Source organism: Sander lucioperca, chromosome 2, assembly GCF_008315115.2.
Source record: "Sander lucioperca isolate FBNREF2018 chromosome 2, SLUC_FBN_1.2, whole genome shotgun sequence".
Taxonomy (NCBI): domain Eukaryota; kingdom Metazoa; phylum Chordata; class Actinopteri; order Perciformes; family Percidae; genus Sander; species Sander lucioperca.
The window spans coordinates 19,132,115-19,146,331 of record NC_050174.1 but is presented as its reverse complement, the minus strand read 5'-3'; the positions used below and the strand labels follow the sequence as shown (position 1 = coordinate 19,146,331).

At 41.2% G+C, this 14,217-nt stretch overlaps 1 protein-coding gene across 4 annotated transcripts in view; it reads right to left on the bottom strand.

Annotated features, from left to right (window-relative positions):
• LOC116062824 (potassium voltage-gated channel subfamily C member 1-like) overlaps positions 1-14,217 on the bottom strand; it is a 117,479-nt gene that overhangs the window by 17,028 nt on the left and 86,234 nt on the right. The window lies entirely within an intron of this gene.

Below are 14,217 nucleotides of genomic sequence, written 5' to 3'. Positions count from 1 at the left end.
ACGAAAATCAGCTATCAGTTGCCACAATATCCCCTAGACACCTAGAGGTGGCGCTCTGTAGCACCGACATGAACTGTGTAGGGGAGGGAGGATGCATTAGTCCAGTGGAAGTACACAAACCCCTTTGATCGGAATGCATCCCGTAAGATTTTTATACTTGCACATCCACTGGACTACCTGCTCTGGGATTCCCAAAAGCACATCAGTGGTGGTACACTGTTCAGGAACATGAAACACAACCAGACTTGGTGGTTTAATGATTTTTGGGAAACTCAGAGCAACTCAAATGGGTAAATAATCTGGAGCTGAGCACAGTTAGAAATACACACAATCCTCCAAGTTAACTCTCCAATATTAACAAACTTCACTTCACTGAAGACATTTTAATTTCAGAGTCCAGGTGTTTTAGCCAGTCTACCAGTAGGAACAGCAGGCTGCTGTTCCAGGGGAACAGTCAGTTAGACAGAAAGACAGACTGAACAACCCTCTTCAGGGTTGAGTATGTGTTTCTCTTCATTTAAGTAGTCAAATTGTTTGAAACTTGACAGCCATGCTAGCTCTGTGAGGCTGTATGTGGCCACAGCAGTGCTTTGAGCTAACATCAGCACGCTTAGCAGGTATAATGTTTACCATGTTCACCATCTTCATTTAGTGTGTTAGCATGCTAACATTTTTGAGTTAGCACTAAACACAAAGTATAGCTGAGGCTGATGGGAATTTTTTGGTCAGGTTGAAGCATCAGGAAGTGGCAGAGTTCGGCGACATTTCAACATGTTGGGTGGATTTTAATCTTGAAGAATGTGGTGACACTTTACTTCGATATATGACTCAATCTGCATTAATTTTTATTACAGTATAGCCTAATGGGCGTGCGCTCAATAAGAGTCTGAACGAGAGTCTGGAGTGGTGGTGGTCTGGAGAGAGTCTCTCTGAAGTTAACCTGGCTCTGATGCATGCACCTTACAGAAGCAGGATTTGGGATTTACTCCCACCTGCAATCAACTTAAATTGTTTCTCTTTAAGAGTCATTCAAAAAGAACGATTTGTTCGTGAATCTAACATCACTATTTAAAAAAGATATTGGTCTGGCTGATGAATTGGTGCAGAATTATTTATATTTAATTAAAATAAAGACATAAAACACTGAAACAGCCCAAGAAATACTTGAGAAAGAAAGGGATTTTCTTATTCCTCAATGATTCTCCATTCAGCCAAAAGTCAAAAAGCAGGCCTTCTTTTAAAATCAGAGAAATCTCATGTAAATGCAAAGAGCAGGAGCTCCCACAAGGGGTGTGATGGGCTCAAAGAGTGAATAAGCAAATTAATTGGTTTTAAGAATCTGTTCTGTTTACATTTTTTACATGGTCATCATTAAGAGAATATACAACAATCTTCTCCGTAGCTAATATAAATGCTTCCAAGTTTCCCTATAATTATAGCAATGTCAAGTCTAAATTAAGAAAGAATGCTAATAAGCATAATCATTTTAAAACTGTAAATCCAAAGGAAACTGGAATTATTGCCCTTTATTCCCCCACCTGCCTCTGGGTTAACGTCCACTGATTTTATTTCTGTCAGGGATTTGAACCGTCAAAAGCGAATACTTGTAAATGAAGTTGGGAAGTCAGTTAGTCCGAAAGGTTATCAGGGCTGGATTTCCTGAAAAAAAAAACTTTAGCATTGAGATATTTTTTATTTTAATGATTGATTTGACCTTGGTGAGATTTATTGTACCAATTGATTTATTTGATTTTGATGGAATAAGACGGATGACTGGTTTGCTAAAGTGCTTCTAGAGAACCCAGCAACACATAGACCATCCAACAGTCAATCCAATGGAGTCAATTAATAGGTGTCTTATGGTGCTTTCATGCCTACTTCATGTGGTCCTGACTTTCAGACAGTTCAGTTTGATCCGAACCAAAACTTTCAGGTGTGAAACCTCCCCCGGACCACGGTCCAGGCCAAAGACCAAAAGAGGTAATCTCGGTTCGGATCAAGCTGAACCATGGTCCGGTTCATTTCTAGTATGAAAGCATTTTTTGGATGGTTCGGACTTTCGGACCAAATAGGCTACAGACTTTGTGATATAAGACCGGGAAGCTCCTTTAAGGAATAGCTCAGTGCTTAGTGTGTACATGAGAGAGAGTGTGATGGTGAATGCGCTCATTGAGCGAGACTGCTCAGGCTCATTAGCTATGAACTATTAGAAAACAGACTTTATCGTCATCCACCTATATAAAGTACATATAAAGTAAATTTTGTAAAGGTGTAGGGCAATTTATTTTCCAGGGAGAACCGTCAGGAGTACTGGGGTTAGCCTTTAGCCTAGCACAAATACGGGCTTGTTTGCCGTGTTTACATTCATTCTCATAGAATTGCCGGAATATAACAGCATGCCATCTAAATGAAATTAATGATTAGTACTTATACAGGTTACTGTGTGAAGCTGCGGTGCATGCCTGTGATCGCCTGGTGAGGGGCTGGACAAAGAGGGGAGAGGGAGAGAGCTGCATATTATAAGAGTTATATGATTTCTTTAGTGTCTCCAGAGGAAGATGTGTGAAGTTTGATTAATGTCCTCAAGTGATGTCACTTGAGTCAGAGGCTTAAGGCTAGAGGCTAGCTGGGCACACAGAAACTTCAGTATTACACACTGCACTAGACAACTCTGCTCTGATCCCCAAAACCTCCCTGACCTGCTGCTTAGGCTTTCAAATCAGACAGAACCAGTATAGACACTCAGACAGAACCAATATAGACACTCGCCTCAAGGTACCTGTCCAGAGAGAGCATCATTTCCACGCTTCACATTCATTGTAAACAGCTAGCAATGCATTCTGGTAGCATTGAGTTGCCTGCCCCTTAATTGCATTTGCCTCTATAGTTGGGGACCAGGCTACTTAAAGCGTAACTCTCGCCAAAATGCCACCTAGGGTCTTTTTGTGAATGTACCCAAGTCAAACTTTAATTTAAAAGCATATTTAGGACGGAAGCGTCACTTTTAAGATTTACCGTATTCTCGTTTTTCGGTCAAATGGCCTCTTGAATGGGAGTCCTAGGGGCACTTTTATGCTAGCCTCAAAATAGCTATTTTTAAAACACTAAGAAGGCTCGACACAACATGAAACTTTGCATGAAGTATGACCAGGGTCTCTACACATGAACTCGAGCATTGAGAACCTTGTTTGTGTACACAGAGTGTACTAAAAAGAAAGGTTTTGAGCAACTCACTGTAGCTGTTGTTCTTCCGGTCGCCGTCTATCGAGCCAGTCAAAAATAGTCGAGGGAGGAGAGTAAAGATGGAAAGCTCCTAAAGCTTAGTTCCATATAAATGCACGGATAATTTGTTGTTTTGTCGTTAGTGAAAAAAAATATTGACCTTGTAGTTGAAAAAGGAGCCTCATATAAGAATGACATTTCCTCCTATGGAGTCCGTTCATTCGCATTCGGAGATCGCCTAACATGTTTCATGTTGTGTCGAGCCTTCTTAGTGTTTTAAAAATAGCTATTTTGAGGCTAGCATAAAAGTGCCCCTAGGACTCCCATTCAAAAGGCCATTTGACCGAAAAACGAAGATACGTTAAATCTTAAAAGTGACACTAAATATGCTTTTAAACGAAAGTTTGACCCGGGTACATTCACAAAAAGACCCTAGGTTGCATTTTGGCGAGAGTTACGCTTTAAGCAAATCAAAAGGGCGACTCGCCGCCTCTCGAAACTCCCGAAAATCTTCTAACCTGACTGTTGTCGATCTGCTGTCGAAATGAAGACAGATACAGTTTTCAGAAACACTTTTCATTGAACTATTTTGGTAAAATAAGCGAAAGCCACCATGTTGGTCTGTTTTGAAATCCATGAGTTAGAGTTAGCGTTAGTCCAATCAGGTGCAGCCACCGCATTTTTTGAAGGGAGAAGCCTGTTTGGGTTTGTCAGTGGTCACTGAAGAGAAATTGATACTTGCTGGCATGGGACACACACACACACACACACACACACACACACACACACACACACACACACACACATACACTAACGGTGTCACGATTTCGTTGATGCTGCCACGCCACCATGTCACGTCTGGTCGGCTTGCCAAGCGGAAAAAAAACACGTGTTGAAGTGCTGCGAGTCAGCCTCCTCTAACGTAGCTACAGCCATTCAAAAGATAGCATGGCAACTGCAGATGCAGGAGACTTGAATCCTCTCTTGAATCCTCCTCTTTAACTGAAGTCGCCGGTGTGGAAGTATTTTGGATTTCCAGTGAGTTATGTTGACAACGTTTGCGTTGTCGACAAAAAAGCCACAGTTTGCAAGCAGAGGTGTGTTACAACACACAGCACATGCACCTGACTGGGAAAGATACCGCTACGCTTGTTACTGTAAGTAGGCTACAATAAAACCTAGTAAATACCATAGACTGTATACAGAATGGACCAACAGATCCCGTTGCTCTGGACGGAGACCAGTGAAGGATATTAGAAGCATTTTTCCGGTAAGCGCTGAGCGTTACTGCGCAGCCTCCAACTGAGAGAGACAACGTAAATGTGACGTGAGCAACCTGTCTGAAAGTTGGAAGTCTTCTGGTAGCTGTGCCAAGAGAAATCTCAATCATTCCAAATATTGCAGAGACGGAGAGCATAGGTATATGCAAGGAGATAACATAGGCACAGGCTAATTATTGCTAACTAAAATGCTAGTTAACATTAGAGTTGAGCCGGATACTCGGCTGAAACGAGTATCCGGTACGGATAAAGCACTTTTGCCGAATACGAGTATTATACGAGTAATACGAGTCAATATCTGTGCTCGGATTGAATAAAAATCTTCATTGGGTAGCTGACTGTGTCTGCGTTCTGTGATAGGCTAGTCGTCACAGCGACCCTCCCCTACACACATACAGATTTATTGTGTTGCTGTGTGTGTCCCGCTCTGCTCACTCACACAGAACAGCTCTCTCTCTCTCTGTCACTCAGGTTCGCGGGTCTTTTCCGTTAACGTTTAGGTTTTTGTCAGCTTCAGGTTTGTTTTTTACTTCGGTTTGTAGTACTTACTTATTAACCAGTAGAGTTCTGGTAAACGTGGGGTTTGTTCAGACGTGGTGCTTGGTAGAATGCGGCTCGCGTTGCGTCTCTGCCTGTCGGAGATTTTTTTTCTTTTTTAAACCGTCAGCTGGCTCTAAACAGATCTGAAAAACAGCGTCGGACTATTTGATCCGTAGAACACAGTCCCCCCCGCCCCCCTCTCTCTCTTTCTCTCTCTCTCTCTGTCTCTCTGTTACTCACTCACACACACACACACACACACACACACACACACACACACACACACACACACACGCACATACCTGGTGTGGAAATAAAAAAAATAAAAAAGAACCAAAAAAAATAAAAATCACACTGATCATAAAAAAATTAAAATTTAAAAAAAGAAAGTTATGTTGAGTATGAAAACTCTTGTTCATTACATTTTACTTCATAATTGCAACCGCATGTGTTGTATTCATTGTTCTTGTTCTGTATATAGTTTGTTTGTTATCGTGATCAAAACCATTGATCTGAAGCTCAATGCTGATGCTGTCATGTAAATAGTTTTCTAATCAGCAATAAATATAACAATTTCTGATCAACCCATATCAATTGCATGCTTAAAATAACATACCGGTTAAAGCCCCGCCCATTTCAAGACAAACCAACCCACTTCCTGGTTAAATCCCGCCCACTTCCGGGTTAGGCCCCGCCCAGTCCGAGTACAGATACAGATACAGATAATTCATATGGTTAACAGATACAGATACAGATACAGATAATGTTGTACTCGCTCATCCCTATTAGTAATTAAACTTGCTAATGTAAGTCGAAACTGCCTGTGAGCTTCTCCTGTACAATACGGTAATTCCTCTATTATGCGACAGTAAGTCCCGTGGTTATGACACAATCGTTAGCCTATTTTTACAAAATCGTCTACTACAGAGCCATAACGTGAGATACAAGGTAATGGAGGCTTTTATACATTGTTGTGTTTCTTTAGAAATAAACAATGGACAAATAAGTCTTTAAACGCTTCAGATGTAAAGTTATTCAGTGGGTGAGTGCTTGTGAAGAGAAGCTTACCCCCTTGGTAAATACATATCAATACCCACTCACCTGTCTACAGGCATACTCATGTAGGCCCAGACGCGCTGTTTACACAAACACAGCTCTACTCTACTCTAAATAGCGAATTTTGACAAACAAGCTAAAACAAAAGCTGTCGGTTTGTAGTCTAACTGTTTATCTTAGTTTGCCACAAATCTTGAAATTTGGACAAATTCTTGTAAACTTAACTGCTGGCTAAACTAACCATCCTCTCTGCTGGAGCATCTATGGATGTATTATAAGACCAAAAAAACCAACGTGGCTACTTAATATGCACGTGAATGACGCCATCTTCATGTTCACGTCTTGTATTGCAGCGAAGTGTCAGTTCTGTTTCATACGTAAAACATTTGCATTATGTTGTTAATAAATGTTTTAAATTTGACAATGTAGTGTGGTACATTGCGAACAAAAGTCAGATATTATATTGCATAAAAGTAGCAACCAATAGCAACCTGTGATTTATATATATATATATATATATATATATATATATATATATAAATCGAGAATCTAATCAAACCGTGACGAATCGAATATTTAATTGTCAGGTTTGGTTAGAATAGGAGATGGACTTGATTCATTCATTCATTCATTTCAGGGGGGATTTTTATTTTTCAGTTTTGTATATCAAAGCCCTGGTCCATCTCATTTTAGGACGCAAAATGGCAGTATTGAAAATCCCCCTGAAAATGTTATTGATCATTTTGACAATAGGTCCAGCCATGTTCTTAGCATACACTTTAGTATGATTCTAGAATATCATTCTGAAATGAATGACCAACGCCTTTGTGTGCATTACAGCTTCATATACTGTATCCTTGTGTGTATGTGTGTATTTGTGCATGTTTACTATGTAACAGCACGCATTCTGCTCTGTTTAAATAGCTGTGTTTGCAACGTCAAGTCCTGTAACCACAGGAATAAATCAACAGCACTGCGGCTCTTAGCTGATTGGGACACACACACACACACACACACACACACACACACACACACACACACACACACACACACACACACACACACACACACACACACACACACACACACATACAAAGAGCTGCAGCAGTGTTAGATTGAATGGGATCAATAACCTACAGCTTCTAACATACAGCAGCAATTTATAGTGATCTGTAATCCCTGATCAGGACTGCTATCATCAGACATCTTGCATATGATTCTGTATTAGAGCATAGATCTGCCTGATCAACATGTCCTATGAATAAATAAACACACATTTATGATCACATTCTTGATAAGCACTTACATGTCTCAGTGCTTAAATGCAGGGACTGTTTCTAGTGTGGCTCTCGCTGTATGAAAAGTGGAGCTGAAAGGTGCTCAGCATCTGTAATGAGTGCCTCACTGCAGTTTGCTCTGCAGCAGATGCAGCATGAGGCAGCTTCAGCTATGATCTGCCACTTAATGTGCCTGGTTCCGTGCTCATGGCCTTTGAAGCTACTTCATCTTGTATTATCCTGCTGATTTAATTGATGAAATGTCTTCATTGACCGAATGGCTTTAATAATTTACTGCACCTATAGCAACGCTGTGTTACAGTGAGGTAATTACTTTTTCAGGAAAGAGTACATTATAATTTGTCCGTTGCACCCGCTCTTGAAAATTGGCCTTAAACGTACAATATGTAACTTTCTGCCGCTAGGGGTCTCTCAACCAAAACAATGGATTGTAAACACAGACGTTTGATGACGTTGGGAAGTTGCGTGGAATTATGGGAGTTTTTATTGCTAAACACTATCGTCGATTAGAATGCATCTGTTCACGGACGAGTTTACCCATTCAAGTTTATTCACGTTACGTTTAGTAACGTTCTTTCATGTCATACTAATAAAATAGCCGCAGTTTCCCCAACATAATTAAGTTTTTCTTGATTCAATCTGCATTGGTAGCTAGCTGACCAGTTAGCTAGTGAGCCAGGGCTAATGTTAGCAGGTTTTAGCTGCTGGCTAACGATTAGCCAGCAGCTAAAAGCACACTATCACAGTATATTTCACATGCCAATGTCTCCTTTTGGATTTTACCGGGCGGATGGGGTTTGTTTGTTGTCAACGAGGCTGAAAGACGAGTGTGGGTAGGGATTGCAGGGGAAATCTCCAGGACGTCGAGCATGTTCGATTGCCGTTGTCAGCAGCAGGAGAACATCTCCTAGCTGCCCGATCTCCCCCTTCACTTTTCTGTAATCTTAACTATTCGTTTTGGTGCTTAACCCACCTTTTGTCGGGTTAATTTAGCTAGCTAACTGTAAAGACAGCTAAACGCGAAGGGGAGGAGATTTTCGGTACAAACACCGGTAGCTAACATTATGGATGGCCGATGTTGTGACTAGGATGCCTGGGTCTGCTATTCTCTGTTTCCTGACGCTTCATTAAACTGCCGTTAGCGTCGTAAGCACCGGCTGGGGCTAACGGTAACGAGCTATTGCTAGATGTCCCGGCTGTGTTGTCAGCCATCATCCCGAATGAAGTCTCTTTGTGCCAGGGGAGTGAGGCAGGCAGACCGGAGTGTGCTAACTGGCTAAATTAGCATTAGATTAATCGTCTATCTATACAGTACTAACGTTAATGTTACTAGTGAACTTATTCGTGGGTTAGCGCAGCGCTGCTTTTATCCATGGTCAAAACAACCATACTACTAATAACTTTATGAGCGTATTGAACAATTTTGTAACCCTATAATGTTATCCACCAAGCATTAGCTAGCATTAACGTTACTTAGCTACTTACTAGCTACTTGTCAACCAGCACATACATTGTAGTAACATTAAGCTGGATTAATATTGATACGTATCAATAAATAAGGTTTCTGCTGTATTACTGTGTTGCAAAGTGGCATGTAATTAATCACAAAATGATGCCTTTTGGCAGAAAAAGCAGTGTTACCCCTATTTTTTTCTGTGACATTGTATGATTTACAATTACTCTCGAACGTAGCATCTGGGTGACCATGTTTTGACGGAAGTTGCGAGTAGCTAGATGGTGAAAGGTTATATGACGCCACTGACTAAATGAAACGTGACGTGTCTGAAAATAAAATAACAGATTTCTCTGGGTTTGCCATTTGGTGAAAACATTTGGGTTAGTGTAACTACACAACTCAAAAAAATATATAACATATGTATGGTCGTTTTTAGACATAGCAGAAAAGTTACATATTGTACCTTTAAGTGGAGTATGGAAAAGGAATATGGTCGACACTATTGAATTGCGGTTTAATAATAATGTAATCTGGGAACATTTCACAATATAATTCACAAAAACAACCTACTATACCTCAGACTATAAAGTACAATACCTGCATGGATTGGTAGGTAAGTTTAATATATTGCTTGTCCCCCGAAAAATATTTTTTGGAAGTTATTTTACAATCAACAAATTTAACAATCTACAGTGAGTAACCTTCTGTTTATGGACGGGTTTCCGAGCAACGTTCAAGAGATCTGCTTGCACATGCGGGGTAGAGAACAGACTGGGAGTTTATGAGGAAATCAACATGGAGAGTTGTTTTGGTGCTTTAAACTGCATGAATCACAAAGTAATGGGTGGAAAATTATCCCAAGAAAGAAACCTTGCAGTTAGCTCCGAGTGCAGAGTTAGCCGTTAGCTCCAGCGAACTGGTCAGAGCCTTGGGTTTTAATAGGGCAGACTCTTCTGCCCTATTAAAACCCAAGGCTTGCACTGAAGAAACGGCTGTGGATTTAGTATTTCCTGATAGTCCATAGGCTGCTGTAGCCTACTGATATTTTAACTTTCCTCTGACTGGTAGCTCTGCGTCAATGTTACTTCATCCCACTTGCTTATAGACACCTTTGCTCTGTTAGATCCTGGCTGCCTTTCACATCATCATGACTGAGCTTTGGTCTCAGCTGTCTGGAGAAACCCAGGTCCCCCGTTGTATTACATGAGCTGCTGCTTCATATTGACTCATACATCATGTAGCTGGTTTCATTTTCTCAAATAATGAGATCAGGTGCTTATTGTTGAACCCTGTCACTTCAGGCCATCAACACTCAGATGACACACTGCTCTCATCTAGTGGTGGGTGGATCGATCTAAATATCGATAATATCGATACCAACGTTGGTATTGATATTGATCAATACCAGTGTAATAAGATTGATACTTTAGTTTCAGTTTCTTTCCGATATGCACTGCTGCGGTTTTATCAGCGGTGTCTGTGTAAGTGCCGCTGCTTTCAAGTGCCGCTCCTGTCACAGCGCGGAGCAGGCACGCTTTGCTCCTCCTACCCCCTCTTGTGATTTGATGTTGTACGTGACTCAGCAGCGCCAGGCAAACAAGCAAGCTACCAGCCAGGCCCGACAGCAGCCAGCAGCACACACACACAAGCAGGACAGGTGGCTATATTTTCAGGCCGAAAATGAAACAAAGGCAAGCTGTATAATTTGTAAAAAGGCTGTAAGATACTGTGGTAACACAACAAATGCATGCAAGCATATGAAAATTCCGTCCTGGTTTTAACTTATCAATAATCCAATGGAAAAATCACGAAAACACTTAAAGGTCATGAAAATTCTATCAGATTTAGCAATTTGATGAGGCATCCACCGAATTACAGTTTTTGCCGATTGTTTACACACTGAAATCAAAAGTATTACACAATTATCAAAAGCCAAGGACTCAAGGAGCACAACATTGGCCCAGATGTGCCACTATAAGCACAATGTCAGCCTCACACTTTTTGCAAAACACTACACAGTGATTTGCAAAACACTAAACACACTTCTATACTTTAGACACAGAAGTATATCATGATGTCACTTCCTTGCAATTCCAAAGCATTGACTGTCATATTACCACACCTATGAGCCAATTTACCTTAAGTGAACAGCTTCGAAGTCAATGGAATGGTTATATGACTTTTTCGGGTTGAATGGTGGTCGTCTCGCTTTTCCCTAGCGCCTATGAGCGGAAAAACCACGCTTGCAACTTTGGGCCTGCGAGCCGCCGGCTTCGGCGTCAGGAAGTACCGTGTGATATCAGGTCTCACGATGTAACAAATTGCTTCACGGCACTGACCACAACACGCCGCTACACATCCCCATCCAGGAACTGGCTAGCTATAAGAACAAGGTAGCGATTTTAGTTTTTCACACTGTCGTCATGGCTGAGCCAAAGCTAGGAAAGCATTGTCGGAGGAACAGAGAAAGAGATTGACCGAGCGAGGAGTCAGACACGAGTAAACATCGGACCTGCGTTTTCAGAATGGTGAGAACTGAGACAAACACAAGCCTGCAAATCCGATGCTGACCTGGCGCTCTTGCTGTTGCACTTGTAAGTATCTTTGATCAGAAACTTTATCTGCCACAGAGTTTATTGTCAGCTTGATGTTGGCAAACGCAAGTTGTTTCTGCTCCGACAGCGTTCTAAGGCCATTGTAGGAAAAAAGAATAATGTTACGGACCCGGGAGAGAAGGGTAATATTTCGAGAAAAACCTCAGTGGACATGGCTCCGTGCGTTCGCCGGCTTCTTTGAAAACAAATGCACATGACCAGAGGGAGAAGATGGGAGGGGGGAGAGTCGCCAACGAGTTTTTACGACAGCGTTGCCAAATATCTATTCTGAAGCTATAGGTGGAGCTCTATAGAGAAACCTGCAAGCAAAAAGCGAGAAAACAGCGAAGAAATTGCCAAAATTGCATAGCGCCCCTTTAATTGTAGACATACCAATCAGGTTTAAGCACTATAAAAATGCAGCAGGTAAGTCTAGTATTTTATGTACTGTATTTTCAGTTTTTTCAGATCTTTTTTTTTTTTTTTTTTTACTGTAATTGTAACCTGTACTGGATACAGTATTTTATGTTTGTCTGGTGTTTGCTGAGCTAACAGTGTTTTACAGACTACTGTAGCTGTATGAAAACTGGGACATGTTTTGTTGGGATTCTCCATGTTGACATGTTGACTGATTTGGGTATATGGAGAGAAATAAATTATATTTTCCTCAGTCTACAGCATTGGTCATGTGTAGTGTTTGGTGAACTTATTGTATATTTGCACTTTCTCGGTGTACTACATTTACAGTACTCTAATCACTGAGAAATAGAATTGCTAAAAGTGATTTAGGTTAGCAACAGCAGTGTGTAACTGGTTCAAACAGAATTAAAGCTGCAAGCAGCGTTGGACGGGCCCTCGCGCCTCTGCACACGTCAGGGTTACTGGCGGTCGCCGCTCCTTGCATTTGCACTCAGACACTGCAAATCGTCACCAATGAAAAGGTAACTTTCTGCTTTCTTACTACCGTAGTGCCCACTTTCGATGGTTAGTATTGTCCCAAAAGGAACACTTACGTTAAAACACTTACCGGAAATGACGAGCGGTCGGCTTGGCTCGCCGCCTCTCAAAATCTGACGAAAATCTTTCAAACTGACCTTTGTTGATCTGAAATGATGACAGATTCAGCAACTGCACGGCCTATTTCTCTCTTAAAATGTTTTCAGAAACACGTCTCGGTGAACTATTTTCGTAAAATACGAGATCGTATTCTGAACGAGCCGCCATTATGCTCGGTTGTGAAATCCGGGAGAAGCCAAAGCCACGTGACGCGTTCGTCCAATCAGCTGCCGGTCGACGTCCCTGGTCCCTCCCCTTTCCGCTTTGTAGTCAAGATGGCGCCCGTTTAGTGCGCGTAGTGTCCATCGTTCCACACTGAACTTTTTGACCGTTTTTCGGGGGGTCATCCGGGTACTTTCAGTGCACTGACTTTTTGCGTTATCTCCACTATGTACTTAAAACTAAGTGTTTGAAGTGTGCAAGTAGGCGGTTTGAGACACAGCCTATATTTCACAGTAACAGTTTTTCATCAGATCGTTTATAGAACACAAGGTTTCCTACTGCACCTGAAGGCAGCTTCATTTCAAGGAGAAAGAGAGAAAGAAAAGAGACTTGCGAGAGATATCGACTGTGCTTTGTTGTTTTACAAACATTTAGCTGTTCCACAAACTCCCGGGCAGTTCAGGGCTTGTGTTGGTGTTTTAAAACTTTCTTGTGGAAGCGATAGAGGCAGTGATGTAACTGTTGGTAAATGTACTGTACAGGATTCTCACACCTCCTCAAAACACAGCGCGATATGGGGTTGCTCCAAACGTTTTTTTCTGCTATTTAATCGCAAGGCAGGCAATAGCAAACCTATACTCTTCTAAGCATCAACAAAGGGCTCTCACTAACTTTCAAAGGTTGTAAACTTATTTCCATTCGGCAGTAAATCCTTCTGCTTTTACCCCTTGACAAGTGCAGCTTGTTTTCCGTTGGAACAATTCGATTATAGATTTAGATTTGAATGAAAAATAGATATGAATGTTAAATTGCTAGCTGTTTCTGATTGGCTACTGTTAGTGTTTGTAATACCTAATTCAAGTTTGAATGTTACATATCTAGTCGTTCTGATTGGCTGCTGTTACCTAATTTAAATTGAATGTTTGCCTTTTTTAAACTAAAAAGTCACATGGTTTATTTGATACCTGGGAAACTAATAAATATGTTGTTTGTCATTCAATGATATGATTTTTTGATTATTTTTGATAACAATAGTAACAACAGTAAAAAGGCCTAATATTAATATTCGGGGCAATTAGCCTACATCTTATTTGATGGGGGGGTGGTTAGGGACCTGGATAATGGATAGTCGGGCGCTGGCACAAAAAAGGTTGAGAACCACTGATGTAGACTGTAGTTACAGCCACTTTCTCATTCATCGCTAAACACTCAAAATGGCCGCTACGCCACACCCACACCGTTTGGTGAAAAGTTTTTCTTTTAATAACTTTTCATCTTTAAGGTGTTGAGATGGTATAGACCAAATTTGAAGTCCAGGACAATGTACACTTGAGTTACACCCACTTCCTGTTTCAATGGCGAAACGCGCAAAATGGCCGCCCTGCCACGGCCATGCCCTATGACGAAAAGTTTTTCTTTTAATAACTTTTCATCTCTAAGGTCTTAAGATGGCACAGATCAGGGGACTTCCGGTGCACCTTTACAATGGCGGCAGCATAAAAAGTGAGCTCCCCGACTTAAACTTTTGAACACCCTGTTCACTTGTCAAAAAG